The 17,717-nt window shown below is 47.2% G+C and overlaps 1 pseudogene; it reads left to right on the forward strand.

Annotated features, from left to right (window-relative positions):
* Positions 1–2,859: 2,859 nt before the first annotated feature.
* Positions 2,860–16,093, forward strand: LOC128938384 (butyrophilin subfamily 1 member A1-like; annotated as a pseudogene).
* Positions 16,094–17,717: the final 1,624 nt, after the last annotated feature.

Raw genomic sequence — 17,717 nt, forward strand, 5'->3', positions numbered from 1 at the left:
ATGAGGAAGCTGGTGGAAGAGCTTACCAAGGTGCTCTGTATCATTTATCATCACTTCTGGCTCGTAGGGGAAGTCCCAGATGAGTGTAGCTGCCAATGTGATGCCCATCTTCAAGAAAGGCTGAAAAGAGGCTCTGGGAAACTCCAGGCTTGTCAGCCTGACCTCAGTGCCTGGCAAGGTTATGGAACAGATAATCTTAAGAGTGACCACAAAGCACATACAAGACAACCAGGGAATCAGGCCCAGCCAGCCTGGGCTTAGAAGGACAGGTCCTTCTTGGCCAACCTGACCTCCTTTTATGACCAAGTGACCCATCTGGTGCATGGGAAAAGGCTGTGAATTTGTCTATCTGGACTTCATTAAAGCCTTCAACCCAGTCTTCCACAGCATTTCCTGGAGAAGCTGCAGCCTACAGCTTAGATAGGTGCATCTTCACTGGGTTAAGAGCTGATTGGAGGCTGGGCCCAGAGGATGGTGGGAATAATGCTGCATGCAGCAGATGTCTGGTCATCAGTGGTTTCCCCTAGGGAGCAGTTGTGTTTAAAATCTTAATTGATGAGGAGATTGAATGGACATTCAGTAAATTTTTAGATGACACCAAGACGGGTGGGAACATAGATCTCCTGGAGGGTGGAAAGGCTCTTTAGAGGGAGTTAGGCTGGATCAGTGGGCCAAGACCAACAGCACGAGGTTCAACAAGACCATGAGTTTTGTCATACAGTTTGGCCACCACAACTTCCTGCAGCACTACAGGCTAGGAGCAGAGTGGAAAGTGGCCAAGCAGATAAGGATCTAGGGGTACTGGTCAACAGTGTCTGAACATGGCCCAGCACATGGCCAGGTAGGCAAGAAGACCTCTGTTGTCATGCTTTGTATATGGAATAGTGTGGCAGCAAGACTAGGGTAGAGATTGTCCCACTGTACTTGGCTGTAGTGAGGCCACAGCTTGAGTGCTGTGTCAAGTTCTAGGCCCATCAAAGACATCGAGGTGCTGGAGCAAGTCCAGAGAGAAGGGAAGTGAATCTGGTGAGGGGTCTGGAGCACATGTCTGATGAGGAGTGGCTGAAGGAGTTGTGGTTGTTTAACCTGGTGTAGTGGGTTGACCTTGGCTGGATGCTACCAAGGTACCCATCAAAGCTTGCTCCATCACTGACCCTCTCAGCTGAACAGGGAAAGAAAATATAGTGGAAGATTCATGAGTTGTGGACCAGGAGATATCACTCACCAAATACTGTCAAGAACAAAACAGACTCAGGGATATTAATAGAATTTGTTACTAAAAAAAGCAGGGAAGGGCAATGAGAAGTAAAATTAATCTTAAAAACACCTTCTCCCCACCCTTCCCTCTTTCCCAGCTCTACCTCTTCCTCACAGCGGCACAGGGAGATGGGGAATGGAAGCAATGGTCAATTCATCACACCTTGTTTGTGACCCTGCTCAGGGAGAGGAGTCAGAATCCTTCCTCTGCTCCAGTGTGGGGTCCCTCCCAGGGCAGACACTTTTCCACAGACTTCTTCAGTGTGTGTCTTTCCCATAGGGAACAGTTCTCCATGAACTGTTGTAATGTGGGCCACACATTCATGTTCTTCAGGTACAGTCCATGCCAGTGTGTGTTGCTCACAGGATCACAAGCCATACCAGGAAACCTGCTCAAGCCTAGGCTCTTCTCTCCATGGGTCTGCAGGTCCCTGCCAGTACTCTGCTCCAGCACGGGCTTCCCATGGGGTCACAGCCTCTCTTGGGCATCCACCTGCTCCAGAGTGCAGCTCCTCCAAAGGCTGCAGGTAGATCTCTGCACTGTGTACCCTCCATGGGCTGCAGGGGCACAGCTGCCTCACCATGGGCTTCCCGACAGACTCTCAGGGGAATCTCTACTCTGGTACCTGGAGCACTCCTGCTCATCTTTTTGCACTGACCTGGCTATCTGCAGAGCTGTTCTTCTCACATGTTCTCACCTCACTATTCTCTGGTCTCTGTTACATCTGCACAATAACTTTCTTTTTAAATATGTTTTCACAGAGGCATCATCACAATCCATGTGTAGCTCAGCATTAGCCAGCAGGGGGTCTGTCCTGGAGCCGGCTGGCATAGGTTTTGTTGGACACAGGGAAGCTTCTCACAGAAGGCACCCTTCTGGAACCCCCCTGCTACCAAAACCTGCCCATGTAAACTCAACAGAGTGAGAGAAGGGGTGACCATATAACTCTCTGTACCTGAAAGGAAATTGTAGCAAGCTGGGAGTTGACCTCTTCTCCCAGAAAACTAGTAAAATGCCAAGAGGAAATTCAAGCCTTAAGTTGTGCTGAGGAGGTTTAGGTTGGATGTCAGGAACAATTTCTTCACTGAAGGGTGGTCAGGCATTGGAACAGGCTACCCAGGGAGGTAGTAGAGTCAACATCCTCAAAATGCTTAAGAAAAGACTGAATGTGGTGCTAAGTGCCTGGTCTGGTGGTCTTTAATCAAAGATTGGACTCTGTGATCTCAGAGGCCTTTTCCAGCCTAAAGATTCTGTGATTCCAAACCAAAACTGGTGTTTTAAGGTGTCCATTAAATTTCACAGCAGGAAGTAGGGACTGGATTGAATTTTCTCTGGCATTCCCTGTCACAGCTTCCTGAGAGCACGCTAGACTGAAATTCCCAGAAGCTGCAAGTATAATTGAGATCTCTGGAAAGGCACAAGTTTTCTTGATTTCTGATCTCAGCTTTTTGAGATTTGGCACCTTCAGGAGTCACAGCTAGTGACAAGTGCCAGGAGAAAGATCTGAAGGGGTTGGGACAGGATTTCCCTTCTTTTCTCACTTCCCTTCTGTGACTGTTCCAGGTCAGCTGCAGGATCATCCCACCCCTTGGACTGCAGGGATGGAGCAGAAGAGATGGGTCCTGTTGGCTCTGGCACTTCTTCTGGCTATCCCTTTCTCAGGTAATGCTTCCATGAGCTGTTCTGTTCCTTTCATTCTGTTCCTTTCTGTTCCTTCCTGAGGGATTCCAGCCTGCAGATGATCAAAAGTCGTGGAGCTGAGGGTCATGGTCTCCTGAGCAGCCCTGATTCGAACTCCACAAGAGCCAGAGCTGTCCTGCCCCTCTGTTTTGGGGAATCCAGCCGTTTGAAGTCAGAGGTGAAGCCAGGGAAGACCTAAGCCAAGACAGCTGTGCCCTGTCCAGCTCTGCCCCAGTGCTAGGAGCATTTCCCTGTCTGCATTGGCAGTTGGCATTGTCACAGCCACTTTGCTGCTGGTGACACAGGGCTGAGAAAGGGCAAGGCCAGCTGGGGAGGTGCATGAAATGGCTCTGGATATGCTTTTATGCATTTATTTTTTTTTCTTTTCCCCAAAATAATCCCATCCTGTACAACTTGTATCATCCTGTTTTCTCCCTCTAATCTATTACTTTCAGTTGTTCCCCATTGTGACTCCTAGACCTGTTTCCTTCACACCAGTACATTTTCTGATGGATTTCAGCCTGATGCTCACTCACAGACAATTTTGAGCTCACCTCTCCTGAAAATGTAGTTGGAATAGGATACAATGTAGTTGGTCAGGATACAATCATTCCTTGCACCATCTCTTCCACATAGCCACTGGACAATCCCGAAGTGCAGTGGAGAAAAATCACAGATGGGCACAGAGAGGACATCTACACACGTAGGTAGTTTGGGGGTGAACAGATGCAGAAATAGCATGGATGGATATCCGTGCCAACAGATGGATTTGACACTGGGAATGTGTCCCTGACACTGAGGAATGTCCAGCCAGCAGATGAAGAAATGTACAGTTTCACTGTGATATCCAGGGATTGGATTGTTGATATGGCCACCAAGCTCAGCATTGCAGTTGGAGACTTTCTGGGCTGGGCAGGGAAGGGGGGAAGCTCTTACAGAAGGAAAAGAGCTCTCCAAAATATTACTGTCCCCCAGCTGATGCCCCCCTCATATGACCCAACACATCACCTCCCCACTCCCAGCATAGGCCAGCTGTCAAGATGTTCCGCAACTTCCATGCCTAGCCTGAGCCCTGTTCTGACCCACATGGGGCTGGAAAATTGCAATAATCCCTGCTGGGGAGGTGTGAGGCTACCTGACAGACATCCAAGTGCTCAGCATCCGTGGCTGTGGGACTGATGGGAATGAGGCCCTCTGTCTTGTGACTTCTCAGCTGGGGTAAGGGCTAAGGAGATGTTCTGTGCTGCCGGTTCCCCCCAGCTGGACAGTCACCACCATTTGTGTGCAGGTATTGATAATGTCAGATGGAGCTGGTGAACCTTGATTCACTAATGAGAAAGAGCATAGAATGATGGAACCAGGGAATCTTAGAATCACGCAAAAGCATGAGTTGGAAGGGACCTTAAAGAATTTCTCATTTGAATTTCCCAGCCATGGGCAGGAGCAAATGCTGTCCAACCTGGCCTTGAATACTTCCAGGGATGGGACATCCACAGCTGCTCGGTGCAAGCTGTGCCAGTGCCTCACTCTTAGTCAAGAATTTCTTCCTAAGATCGAATCTAAAACCCCTCATCCAAAGGGAATTAGAGATGCTTTTGGGAGAGGAGAGAGAAAAAGCTTCAAGACAGCGCCCATTTCCTAGTATTACACAGGACAAATTCATATAAAATCCAGCTTTGACCAGGAGTGTGACTCTGAATTGTGTGTGGTGCATCCCACCTCCTCACACTGGTGAAGCTTTGTCACAGTTCCTGTCAGTGACCATCTGTGCCCATCTGTAGTTCTGGCATGGAATGGGGAGGTGCCTGGGCTCTACTGTGCTGTGTCCTGCTTTACCAATCCTCAAAATTGGATGGGGGTCCTACAGAGTCATTCCAAAAGAAGAATACAAAGCACACACCTTCTCCCTGCCTGCTCCATGAAATAATGGGGAGCTGAGAAGCGAATCCATCCCACACCATAGCTCTCTCAAAGCCAAAGGAATTTTGGCATTTATGGCCGATGAAGTGCAGGATGACAGAAAGACTAATGTAAAGGTTTTGTGAAAAACTGACAAACTGGCAGGAAACTCTGGGTTAAGAAAGAGCTGTGAATCAAAGGAAGAGCTGCTTTCAAGGAAACAAACTCCTCTCACTAAGAAACTCCCTTGTCTTTAAGGTATTGGTGAAGTGTTCATTGAAATTCAGGGCCCCCAAGGGCGAGGGCTAGAGCTTGGCTGCAGATCACACAGATGGTTTCCAGAACCTGTTGTCCAGTGGGTTACTGAGGATGGGCAGGGGCTCTCTGCAGACACTGAAAGTAACCAGGACAGTGATAAGTTCTTCAGTGTCTGTAGTTGAGTCACAGTTACAGAAGAGTAAGTGGGAAAAGTCACCTGTCAAATCCTGAACCCACTGGTGCAGAGGGAGAAGAAAACTACTGTGCACATCTCAGGTGAGTTCTGTTGTCCCCAGAAGTCTTTGCTGGAGGCTCACTGTCTCAGGAGCCCTGTGAGGCCCATTGCAGTGCCAGGGAAGCTGGCAGCTATCCAGCTCAGCCAGACCCATCCCAGCGCACCACAAGGCACTGCAGGCAGGACAGGTTGCAGTGTGAGATGAGCAGGATCCCTCTTGCCCCTACGGATGTGCACATCCTGAGGGAAGGCAGGCTCTGACCACCTGTGTAGGATTGTGACTATTTCTCCATTTATCTCCACAAAATCTCTTGGGGTGGACTTTTTTCCCCAAAGGAATTTTGGAATTTTTTTCTCCAAAGGTTCTGTTTTTCCAGGTGCATCTCAGTGGGTGCCTGCCTCCTGGATACAGCTCCCTTTATTCCTTCTCACCCTGGCGGCTGGTGCTGTTCTAGTATTTCAAGGTAAGGCCTCTTGGTTCACAGGACCTCATGTTCTTAGACGTGAGGCTGCAGGATGTAATTTCTCAGCCTCTTGTAAGACTACTCTCTGACAAATAGGATGAAATACCATGTAGAGTCTACTTCTGGCTCACAGATGCATTAGCTTCCACGCAGCTCAAATTCTGAGTTCTCCTGCAGGTAGAATTTTGCTGTCTGTCATCCAGAGGCAGAAGGGAGATGCCACCGCATGCATGAGAGCTTGGGTGGACCATGGCATCTACAGGCAAGAGAAGGAAGGAGGATGGGATTGAGGTACTTTTTCTGGGGTGAATTAGAACGTCCCTTCCTCTACCTCCATTGGTCTCATTCTTCCCAATGGTTCCAGTGGAGCTCATTCATCAGATCTGGATCTTTTTTCCTAGAAGTGTCAGTGGTGCCTCCCACCTTGGTAAGGGCCTGTTCAGAGATCTCTGCCTCTGCAGACATGGCTGGGGAGAAGTCTTGTTTCCCCAGTCCAGTGCCAGGTGTTCCAGCTCTGTGGTGTCTGAGGGCACGGCTATTCCCCTTTCTGGGAGGCTTTTGGGGACTTGGTTTTCCTTCCTGGCTGGGAGCTGGAGCAGGGCCCTGCAAAGCCTTGGGAACCTGTGGCAGAGTGTCATGGCCAAGGGCCCACACCAGCACCTCATTGCTCATGGCAAGGCAGGACTGACCGCTCCCCAAAAGCTGTACTGACCTCACACCAGTTGCCTCTCTCAAGCTCTGTGCCTTCAGCCTCATCTCCATTTCTGTCTGTATTGTGGTTTAGGAATGGAACTCCCCAATTCACTGCTCCCATTGAGACTCCCTAATGACACACCATACTTTCAGTCCCCTATTCCTCTCTCTTCCTGCTGCTACAGGATGGAGTTGAGAACTGGAGGCACAAAAGATGAAGATCATGGTTTTAGACAAGAATAATTTACTGGAATCAGCAATGAGATAAGAAAAAAAAAAATAACAAGAACAATATTAATAAAGGAAGTGTAAAAAAGAGAGAGTCATTCATATGCAAAATCCACATCAAGGACCCCATGACAATAAACAAATACAGGATGACTTCCCTCCCTGCCCTTTCTTTTTGACCAGAAGGCATCCCTTTTTCCCAGAAGAGACAGTGTCCCTTTCCACTTCCCACCAACCCCATGCCAATGATGTGAGTTTGTAACAAATCACATTAGGGTCCTGGTCATGCCCCTTTCCCAGCCACTGCAAAAATTAACCCTGTCCTGGCCTGAACCAGGACATTTTCCACCACTTAATTTATACCATCTACTCATTTAAACGTCCTACACCCTCCAACATATATACGTAAACATTCACATATATATGTGAGGTATGTTTGTATACATAAGTATACAAACATAGGTATCATCTCCATAGTCAACAGCCATCCCACCAAGATGTCTACTGAGTTCATTTTATCCATGACTGTAGGTTCTATCTGTCCTAGATGTCTTCCAGAGCAGGAGGGTTGGTGTCTTGTCAGTTGTTTTGCTGCATCAGGACCAGCTACCTGGTATATCTGGAATGGTCCATATTCATTGCCTATGGTAGTTATGAAAAACAACAGAAGCAGAGAGGGCTCTAGGCAGACTTTAGAGACCCTTTATTACACCCTGGATACTTAAATCCAGGGGTTAAACTCAAAGTTCCTTGATTCTAGATAGCACAATGGAGAAATAAATCCCCACCAGATATTCTCAAGAGCTGAAAATCACACAAAAGTTTACTGCCAAAATATAGAAGATTAAGCAAGCTTTGGCAAAAGGATTAAATACAACATGAAATTCAACATGAAACCACTTATAGTGACATTACTTAGTATTAGTTTGATAGCAACTTAATTTACTTAGCCCATTTAACCTAGAAACTTTTAAGTCCTTAACATGTGAAGTCACCCACAAAGTTTCATGAAAAGAGAATTAGGAGAAGACAGAGACAAAGACAGAAAAGATATAGAAAAACCACAGGCATAGCTACCAACTCCTAGGGTTATGACGTTGGTAAGACCAGAACCCCAAAAAAGCCACCAAGGGCAGACAGTTTGGTACTGGATGGTCATCTCTTTTAATCCCTTGGCACTTTGTGGGCCCACCTCCTAGACGGGATTTCTGGAACTTCAGCCAATCAGAGGCTGAGCAGGAAATTCCCCCTGCTGTTTGACTGATTGACAGCTCAGTCAATCTGAGGGGTCTGGGGGCAGGGCGCTGTCTTACCTGAAAGAAAGGCCTGACCTGCCTCCAAACACACACACACACACGCACACACACATGGACACACACATTCACATACACAGACGCACACAAATAGATACACAAACACAGACACAGAAATGCAGAGACACAGACACACAGACACAAACTTAGATACACACAAACAGATACACACAGACACACACACAGAAAGACACACACAAACAGATACAGACAGACACAAAGACACACAGACACATACAGACAGAGAGATACACACATGGACACAGAGACACACACAGACACACAGACACATGCACAGACACAGACACAGACACACACATGGACACAGAGACAACCAGACACACAAACACAGACAGACACATACAGACATGAACAGACACAGACAGACACATAGACACACACAGACAGACACACACAGGGACACAGACATACAGACAGAGAGATGGCGCAGATGCACAGACAGAGACATACAGACACAGACAAACAGGCATGCACACACAGAGACAGACGCAGAGATGCAAAGACACACATACACACATACAGACACACAGAAAAGCATTGACTTGAGACACTAAACTTACCCAGTCTCTGACATCTTTCCAGTAGCTTACAAGAAGGCTGGAGAGGGACTTCTTACAAGGGCACAGATTACTAGGACAAGGTGGAATTGATTTTAAGCTGTAGGAGGGTAGATTTAAATCAGATAATAGGAAGAAAATCTTCCCTGTGAGGGTGGTGAGGCCCTGGCACAGATTGCTGTAGGAGCTAAGGATATCTCATCCCTGGAAGGGTTCAAGGCTGGGTTGGATAGGGCTTAGAGCAATGTGGTCTAGTGGAAGGCTGGAAAGAGATGATGGTGGATTGGAAAGAGAGGTCTATAAGGTGTCTTAAAACCCAAACCATTGTCTGGTGAGTTGACTTTGCAATTCTGCATTTCTATGAGACTCATTCTCTTGTTGGACTATCAACAGATGACCAAGGGGAGGTCCTATGTGACACAAAGAGAAGCCTTTCCATCAGCATTCTCTGATGGATTAGTGCCAGCACATACCCACAGTTCTTGGAAAAAAACCTCTGCCAAGCAAGAAGAAGGTGCATGAGGGTCTAGCGCAGTGCAATCAAACATCTCGCCCCTCTGGAAATTCCCACTTACACAGTCCTCCAACAAGTCCTTTGTTATATTTCCCATCCCCATGCAGATGTTCGGGACTCCAAGTTCCCAAGATGCAGAGCTGCCCCAAAAGTGGGCTTTTCCCAGCACTGACCAGGACATCCTGGACTCTTCCGGATCCCATCCTCCCTGGGATCTAAGGCCATCTTTTCTCCCATTCCCATTCTTTCCAGCTGGGATGCTGGCAGAGGAATGTTCTTTGCTCACTTGGCAAGCAGCATAGCCTGGGTTCTTCCCTGTGGCCAGACCACTGGGGAGTGAGGAGGCAATGGGGCTCCTTTCAATATTCCTCACCAGCAGCACAGCAGCTTCAAGCTCATGTTTAGAAGGGCTCACAGTGATGCTGAGACCCCTTTCAACAGGTAAAAACTGTAGTGGAAAAAAGTTTCCATGTAACAAGGAAGAATGCAGGTCCAGAAGAGAGGCCAAGGCTCCTTCCCAGAGCAAACTCTTGGTGGAAGAGGATTTGAAAGCCAAGGAAGAGATCAGTAAGGGTGCCTACAGGTCCATCAGAATGTGAAGTCCCCATCTTTGTTTTTCAGGGCTGAGTTATTTTCCAAGGCCTCTGAATTAGAAAGGATTGTCTGAAGAAAGAAAAGTCTGGAGAGTATAAATTAGAAATAGGCAGGACATGAGGAAACTGAATTGAATTTCTTGTGCCCTCCCTGCATAAAGAAAGAAAAAGGAAAAAATAAAACTAGATAAGCAGGGCCATTCCTCATCAGGCCTTTATCTTTTTGGAAGCAAACAATGCTCCACAATCAAAATGACTTGTGAGTTAGTCCTTGGAGTGTGTGCCTTGTGCAGAATTTCCTTGGGAGCAGCTCTTATGTTCCATGCCAGTGGAACATCTTTGATTGCTGATATGGCAACTGGAGGTCATCAAGGTCCCTTTTCTCTCCCCTGTCCTTGAAGGTGGTGAAAGAGCAGCGTCTCCTTGGTCTTTTCTAGGAGGAAAGGCCTATGTCACTAGTGGAAAAAGTCCTCGCCTCAGGGGAGGAAAAATCATTATCTCTGTGACACCAGTCTTTTTTCACAGGAAGGAGAGTGGAGTCCCTGGAAACTGTTTGGCTGAAGAACCACCAGCACCTCTACCAAAAAATTCAGACTCTGCAGGAAGCTTTCCAGAATGAGCAGGAGTCCACACGGTGTGATATTCAGCTCCTCAAAAGAGACCTGGAGAATATATTAGGTGAGCAGGGCCATTCCCCCAGCAGGCTGCCTTTTCCCTGGAGGCAAAAGCTGCTCTACAGGCAAACTGTCCTGGGTGATTGTCCACGGCAGCTTCTCAAAGCAGATGGAGAAGTACAATCCCTATGTGGGGAACAGCTTTTTTTATCAAGAATACTCAAAGGGAAAACCTGAAGAGACTCTCTGACAGTGAATTTAAATAAGGACACTGCTCTCTCCCTCAAGAAGGTAATGAGAGTGTCCCAATGACACTGTTCTTTTTCTTTATAGGATTGAGAGTAGAGGCAAATACTACAAACGCTTTGGAATCCATGTGGAAGAAGGACGTCCATGAAGTGTCCCAACAAGTTCAAACTCTGCAGAAAGCTTTTCAAAACACCCAGCTGTACACACAGTGAGACCTTCAGATTATGAGAACAGACCTGAAGGATGAACTAGGTGAGCAGGGCCATTCCCCAGCAGGACTTCATCTCCCTGAAGGTCAATCTGGCTCTACAGGTAAACTGACCTGTGAGTTTATCATTTACCTTTTGTCAGAAAGGGCAGAACTTCCTTGGGAGCAGCTCTTATATCCCAGTCATCTGGAACACCTTTGTTGCTGAGGTGGCAACTGGAGATGGTCAAGGTCTCTCTTCTCTCACTTGTTGTAAAAGGGAGTGAAAGAACATCTCCTTGTTCCTTTTTAAGAGGAAAGTTTTGTGTCATTAGTGGGACACGACCTCACCTCAAGGGAGAAAAATCATTGTCCCAGTGACACCAGTCTTTTTTCACAGGAAGGACAGTGGAGGCAAATGTCACGGGGAATATAGCATTCATGTGGCAGAAGGACCTCCTGCATCTCTCCCAGCAAATTCAAACTCTGAAGCAAACTTTCCAGAACATGAAGGTTGCTATACAGCGTGACCTTCAAATGATCAGAAGAGACCTGGAGAACAAACTAGGTGAGCAGAAGCATTTCCATGACAGGCATTCATACCTCTAAAGGCAAAGGCTGCCCTACAAGCAAACTGTCCTGGAACTTGTCCGCCACATCTCCTCAAGGGGGATGGGGAAAGACAGCTCTTACACAGGAAACAGTTTTTGTGCTCTGTGACACCACGCAATCCTCATAACAAAGAATATTATCTCCCCAGAGTACTCTCTGGAGAGATAGAGTGGGATCATTCCTACCCTCCATCCTTCCCAGGGGGCCTTGGTCAAGCCATTAGGAAGACCCACAGGGAGTGGGAGATACCTAAGAGAGCCCTAAGAGATGCTCTGACAGGGATTTTATATGACGAGCTGTGATGACGAGCTTTTGGGCATTGTCATTACCGACCAATGGTCTCTCCCTCAAGAAAACCATGAACCATGAAACCTTTGTCCGAATGAAAATGTTCTTTCTTCTCAGGAGGGACAATGGAGGCAAAAACAAGCACCTTAGAAGCCAGGCTGGAGAAAGACCACCATGAAGCCTCCCAACAAATTCAAACTCTGCAGGAAAATTTCCAGAAGAGATATGAGGCCATACAGTGTGACCTTCAGAGGATCAGAACAGACTTGGAGCATGACCTAGGTAAACTAAGGCTATTCCCCAGCAAGCTTTCATCTCTCTAAAGAAAAAAGCTGTTCTACAGGCAAACAGTCCTGTGAACTTATTCTCAGGACTCACCTCCTCAAAGTGGTTGAAGAAGGAGAGTCGTTACATGGCAAACCAGTTTTCTGCTCTGTGACACTGAAACACCTCCAAGTTGAAGAACCCACAACTAGCCCAACCCTATGCTCACCTGCTTGGCTAGGGGGCATCGCCATGGCCAGTGCATGAGGTGCGGGCAGGAGAGGGCACTGGCAGCACCCAGCACTCTCTGCCAAATGTCCAGGGACGTTGCCCTGGGCAGGCACAGGGTCCATATCCAATCTCGGGAACCACTGACCAAGGCTGAGGTACAGTGAACGTTCCTGGGACCACAATGGGTTCTGAGGGACAGGTAGGGGATGTCCCACCACATCTTCCTCGTGAAAAAGAGTGTTGTTTCCCAGGGCACACAGATGCTGTCTGGAGAGATGGACTGAGGCCAGTGCTGCCTTCAGTGCTGCCCAGCAGGCCTTGGTCAAGCCTTTAGGGAGGACCACAGGGAATGGGAGAGTCCTAAGGGAAGGTGCTCTGCCAGGGAGTTTAAATCAGAGCTTCAAGGCATTGTGATTGCAGGTTGCCAGTCTCCCCCTCAAGACAGCAATGAGACTGTTCCAGTGAGATGCTTCTTTCTTCACAGGAAGGACAGTGGAGGCAAATACAAGGACTATGGAATCCATGTGGAAGAAGGACCTTCTACAGCTCTCCCAGCAAATGCAAACTCTGCAGGAAGCATTCCAGAACATGAAGGGGTCCACACAGTGTGACCTGCAGATGATAAGAGCAGACATGAAGAATGAACTAGGTAAGCTAGGCCATTCCCCTGCAGGCCTTCATATCTCAAAAGGCAAAAGCTGCTCTACAAATGTCCTGTGATCTAGTTCTTTGCCTCCTCCAAGTAGGTGCATGGGGCAGAACTTCCTTGTGAGCAGCTCTTTTGTCCCATGACAGTGGAACATCTTTGATGGTGAAATGGTGCTGGGAGTCAGTAAACGTTTGTTTTCTCTCCATCACATTTGGAGGGAGTAAAAGCACAGTGTCTTTTTAGTCCTTTTTAAGAAGAACCATCCCTTGTAACTTGTGATACCGTACTCATCTCAGGTGAGGCAAAACCACATTTCCACTGACACCAGTCTTCTCTTACAGGAAGGCAAGTGAAGGAAAATACCTCAAGGGTCTTGGAATCCATGAGGCTGATGGACATCCAGCAGCTCTCCCAAGAAATACAAACTCTGGAAAAAACTTTGCAGACCTCACTGGGGTCCACAAAATATGACTTAGGTGAGCAAGGCCTTTTCCAGCAGAACTTCATCTCTCTGAAGGCAAAAGCTGCTTTACAGGCAAATTGTCCTGTGAGCTTCTTGTACACAGCTTCTCAAAGTGGATGGAGAGGGACAGATTTTCTTGGCAAGTAGCTCTTGTGTCCCCACCTGTGAAGACACCTGAACACTGAGATGATGGCAGCAGGTGGTCAAAGTTCCTCTTCATTACCTTGTCTATGAAAGGAATGTGTAGTGTAGGCTCTCTATGACCCAATATGTGGTAAAGGGGCCCACCTCCATGCCTTAGTATTGTCTTCTTGCTTTCCCCACTTCTCTTCCCCTTAACAAATATTGTTGTCTCCCACAGCCCATAACTGCTGTTTGGAGAGATGGAGGGGGCTGATCCCAACCCTCCATCCTGCCCATCAGGCCTTTCTCAAGCCTTTGGGAGTGCTCACAGGACCTGTGCTCCTTCCCTAGCACTCCAGCAGTCAATCCATCCAAACCAGTTCTACTGAGCTGGGAGGGTCTTTGTTCTCCTTTTTCCAGAGCCCATGTGCCCCAGAACACTGGGAGTTGGAGACTTCAGGGAAGGAAGGACCACTACGAGTGTGAGAGTCCCAGATGAAATGTAGGGGCTCAGGCCTTGGGCAAGGCCTGCTCCTCTTCCCCCTGGCCCAGCAGTGCTCGATCACTTTGACAGGGTCTCCAGGAGTAACTGGTGCAGTGAAAGTCACCTTTGCTTCCTGGCAAGCCTTTCTCTGTGAAAGCCTTTAGTTTAGGGTCTGGCCATTCCTCTGGCCTCTCTTTCCCATTTGAAAAGGAAAGGGAGGCTGAGTTCATCTCACAGCACATTTTAGTCCTCCTCGGTCCTCAGAGGAAGCAAGCTGGAGCCATATGCCCCATGTCTGGAAAACAAAATTATCACACACCCTGATGTTTTCTCTGGGAGTCTTTGATGAAATGAGAGTAGAACTGGTTAAGAGAAGGGTGCGTGTGTGTGGTGGGGGAGTAGGAGAGCATGGGCGTGGCATCAGTGTGATGAAGGAGAGCGAGCTGGGTGTCATGTTAAGAGATATCCTCAATCCCGTTCTGTTTGACTGTGTTGTCAGCGCCCCAGCAACACTACGAGCCTTGCATCTGACCATACTGTCAGTGTCAGAGTAGGGGAGCATGAGAGTGGCCTCATTGTCACCAAGGGGGGAGAGTTGGCCAATTTTGCTTCATTGCCAGAGCAAGCACTTATTTCCTGCTTTTCTCCTTTCCCACAGATCTTCCAGTCCTACAGTCCTACAAACGTAAGCATAAGTGAGATGAGGAAGTGAGTACTCAAGAGCCTGAGTGCAGCTCTAGAAAACACATCCAACCCCCTCAGATAGCTGTTTGGGGAAGAACACACTCAGGGAAGGGTGGCTGGCTGACTTTTTGCTGTTATGTGCTGCCCAAGGCCCTGCCTGTGTTCCTCAGGAGCCCTCTCCACTGTGGGGAGCAGGCACAGCTGGCTTGCAGTGGCCACTGCAGCTCCATCTTCCACTCCTGATTTGGCTCTTGGGCCTCTCAGGAAAAGTGTCTGAAGCTGATCTTGCTCCACAGCAGGAGCAGCTCCTTCTCCTTTCAATCAGAATTGAGCTAGAGGACCTCAGTTTGTGGCACTGCACCTTGCTTGAGTCCTACCAGGGTTCCTCCCATCCCCTGATGCATGTAGAAAGCTGAGGCAAGAAACATTCCCCTATCCTTGTGGCACTGCAGGCTTCTCTTCCACTCTAATCCATGTGCAAGCAGTATCATGCACTGGTGGTCTCCTGTTATTGAGGAAAAACGTGCTTAAAGCTTGAAAATCCCCTTCAGACTTTGGCAAGGAGTTAATCCAAACCTAATTACAGCTGCTGGCAAGCAAACCTAATTCCATCTGCTGCCAACTCCTGGTCCTTTCTCTCAGGCTACCCCCTGCCAGCAATGCAGAGATGGAGGCAGAGAAGGTTGAGCAGCACAGCCTCATCCTAGGAGCTGCCTGCTGTAGTCTCAGGAACACTGGAAGAGTGTCTGGCATTTGGTATATGCTGGCTGCCACTCTCTCTGGCAGAAACGGACATGGCAGGAGGAGAGGGAGAAGCTTGAGATATCCTAAGACAAGAGCCTGCTGAGTGCACCTGAGCATGGAGAGGGGGAAGGACAAATGAGAGGGGGATGATGGCAGAGAAGGGAAAGGTTCAGCAAAGCAGAGCTTGTGTTTTCTGCTCCTCATGGCCTGACTTGACCATTGCAGGAGATGTCATCCTGGATGCTGACACAGCTCATCCCAGATTGGAAATCTCTGCAGATGGGAGGACAGTGAAAGATACTGGTGTCATCAGATTCGTGCTCAGAAATCAGAAGAGATTTGATTCCCATCTGTTTGTGTTGGCAAAGGAAGGATACACTTCTGGGAAACACTATTGGGAAGTAAATGTTGGGACAAGAAGAAACTGGGCCTTGGGTATTGCCTCTGAATCTGTGGCTCGCAAAGGGACTTTGACTCTGTGTCCTGAGAATGGCTTCTGGGTTATCGCATGTGTAGACGGGCAAGATTATTTGGCCTGCACGAATCCTTGGACCTCTCTGACTGTGACTGGCTATTTGTCAAAGATTGGGATCTTCTTGGACATCCCAGCCAAGAAGGTTTCTTTTTATGATGTATTTAAGGCAGTAGCTTTGTACACTTTGAGCATTGCTGATGGCAGCAGACAGGAAGGCAAATTCCTTCCCTTCTTCTCTACAGGCCTTGCTGCTGCTGAGCCTGACACTGAACCACTAGCAATACTGCAGTTTTCTGATGATGATGATGATTAGTTTACTCTGCATTTCAAAGGTCAATACTGTGATTGAATCACATTGTAATCAGGTTGCTGATTTGTGTCTTCTGAACAAAAGTATTGAATTAGAGGACAAATCTGCCATAGCGGTCAGCTTTCTAAATCATGCATCAGAATGAAAAGTTTTTTGAGGGAAATTTTATTTTGTCAAGGGAAATAAATTTTCTTTTGTGATAGTATGAAAAAAGCACTTGTGGACTTAATGCACCCTCTTGTGTCAGTTTTAGTGATTGCCGGTGTAGCAGTCTTCCTTCTCTTCCCCACTCCCCCTTCTGTTACAAACCTGGAAATACCATTATAATTTTCAGAGATAATAGCTTGTATATTTGTAATTATTGAAAATGGGGCTGGTTTCTTCTAAAACCAAAGTGGGAGATTTCAATTCTCCATTGAAATGTATATTGAAAAACTAGAAACACATTGGAAGAGACCCACCAAGTAAACCTAGACTAATCCAATATTGTCATCAGTAGTGGCCAGTATCCCAGTTAAACTACCAGACTAAGAGGCCAGAGAATAGTACCTTAGTTTAGGGAAGGAGAGAGGGAAATTGAATTAATTGCCTTATGAGGATGTATTCTTTTATTTGGAAAACCATCTGAAACTGCAAAAGGAGCAGCCAGTGTTGGGGTGAATCTGGGATAAAAAGAAAGTTTTTCATGGCCTGGTAATGGTAAAAGTACCTTTCTCTTCCAATTGATCTTGAGGCATGGGTGAGATGCCTCACCTCTTCTTTATAGAGAATATCTGGAGAGACTACCTAAAATATTTGAAACCGTTCTCAGGACCCAAAGAACTCATTTGCAGGGCTAAATCCTTTTCAGCATGATAAATTCTATTCCACGCCCCACCCCCTTGCCACCCCCCACCACATAATTACTTTCCAACCTCACTTTTTCCTTTTTAATATAACTAAGCCAAGTGAGATAAAGCAAGGAGTAGGTTTCTGTGCACCAGATAAAATTTACAGCTTTTGAAAAGCTCCTATGGTGCAGAATGTTAATTGTAACCTGGGACTAGAGCTAGAAATAGTAAATCTTTAATAACCTCATGTGCTGCTGCTGGGAAAGGGGGGAAGATTGAACGATCTGTTCCGCTAAGCACACCACTGTGATGTCCCTGGATCTCAGTTTCAGTGATGGCACAAAACTTGGAATTTAAAAAAAAAAACCTAAAAGTAGTCCAAGGCACACATATATAAACAAGGGCTGTCTCCAGATTTCTCCACTGTTCAAGAAAAATTTGATTTTTCATGGTGACACATGTGATAGGGCAGGAGTCATGGATAATTCCAGGAAGGGGTGGGAGAGCTCAGCTGGGGAAAGGAGCCTGTTCAAGGAGTGGTCCCATGGCTGGATTTCCTCCTCTTCTGTTTTTCCTGAGGCTTATCTTGTTTGCATGCACAGAGACAAAAATCCATTTTTAGCTTCTCCCTTGTATTCCTTTCCCCTGTATAATTTTACTGTGTATTTAAGGGGATATCTACAAATCCAGCACCAGACCAGAACTTCTTTGCAGCAGGCAAGCACAAAGTGGAAACATGTTGTCTACCCTAAAAAGTTTTGCAAGGTTATATTTTGTAAAAATAAATCCATTTTCCT

The sequence above is a fragment of the Melozone crissalis genome, unplaced genomic scaffold (assembly GCF_028551555.1).
Source record: "Melozone crissalis strain CALT ecotype California unplaced genomic scaffold, PUWL_Pcris_2 ptg000026l_1, whole genome shotgun sequence".
Taxonomy (NCBI): Eukaryota; Metazoa; Chordata; class Aves; order Passeriformes; family Passerellidae; genus Melozone; species Melozone crissalis.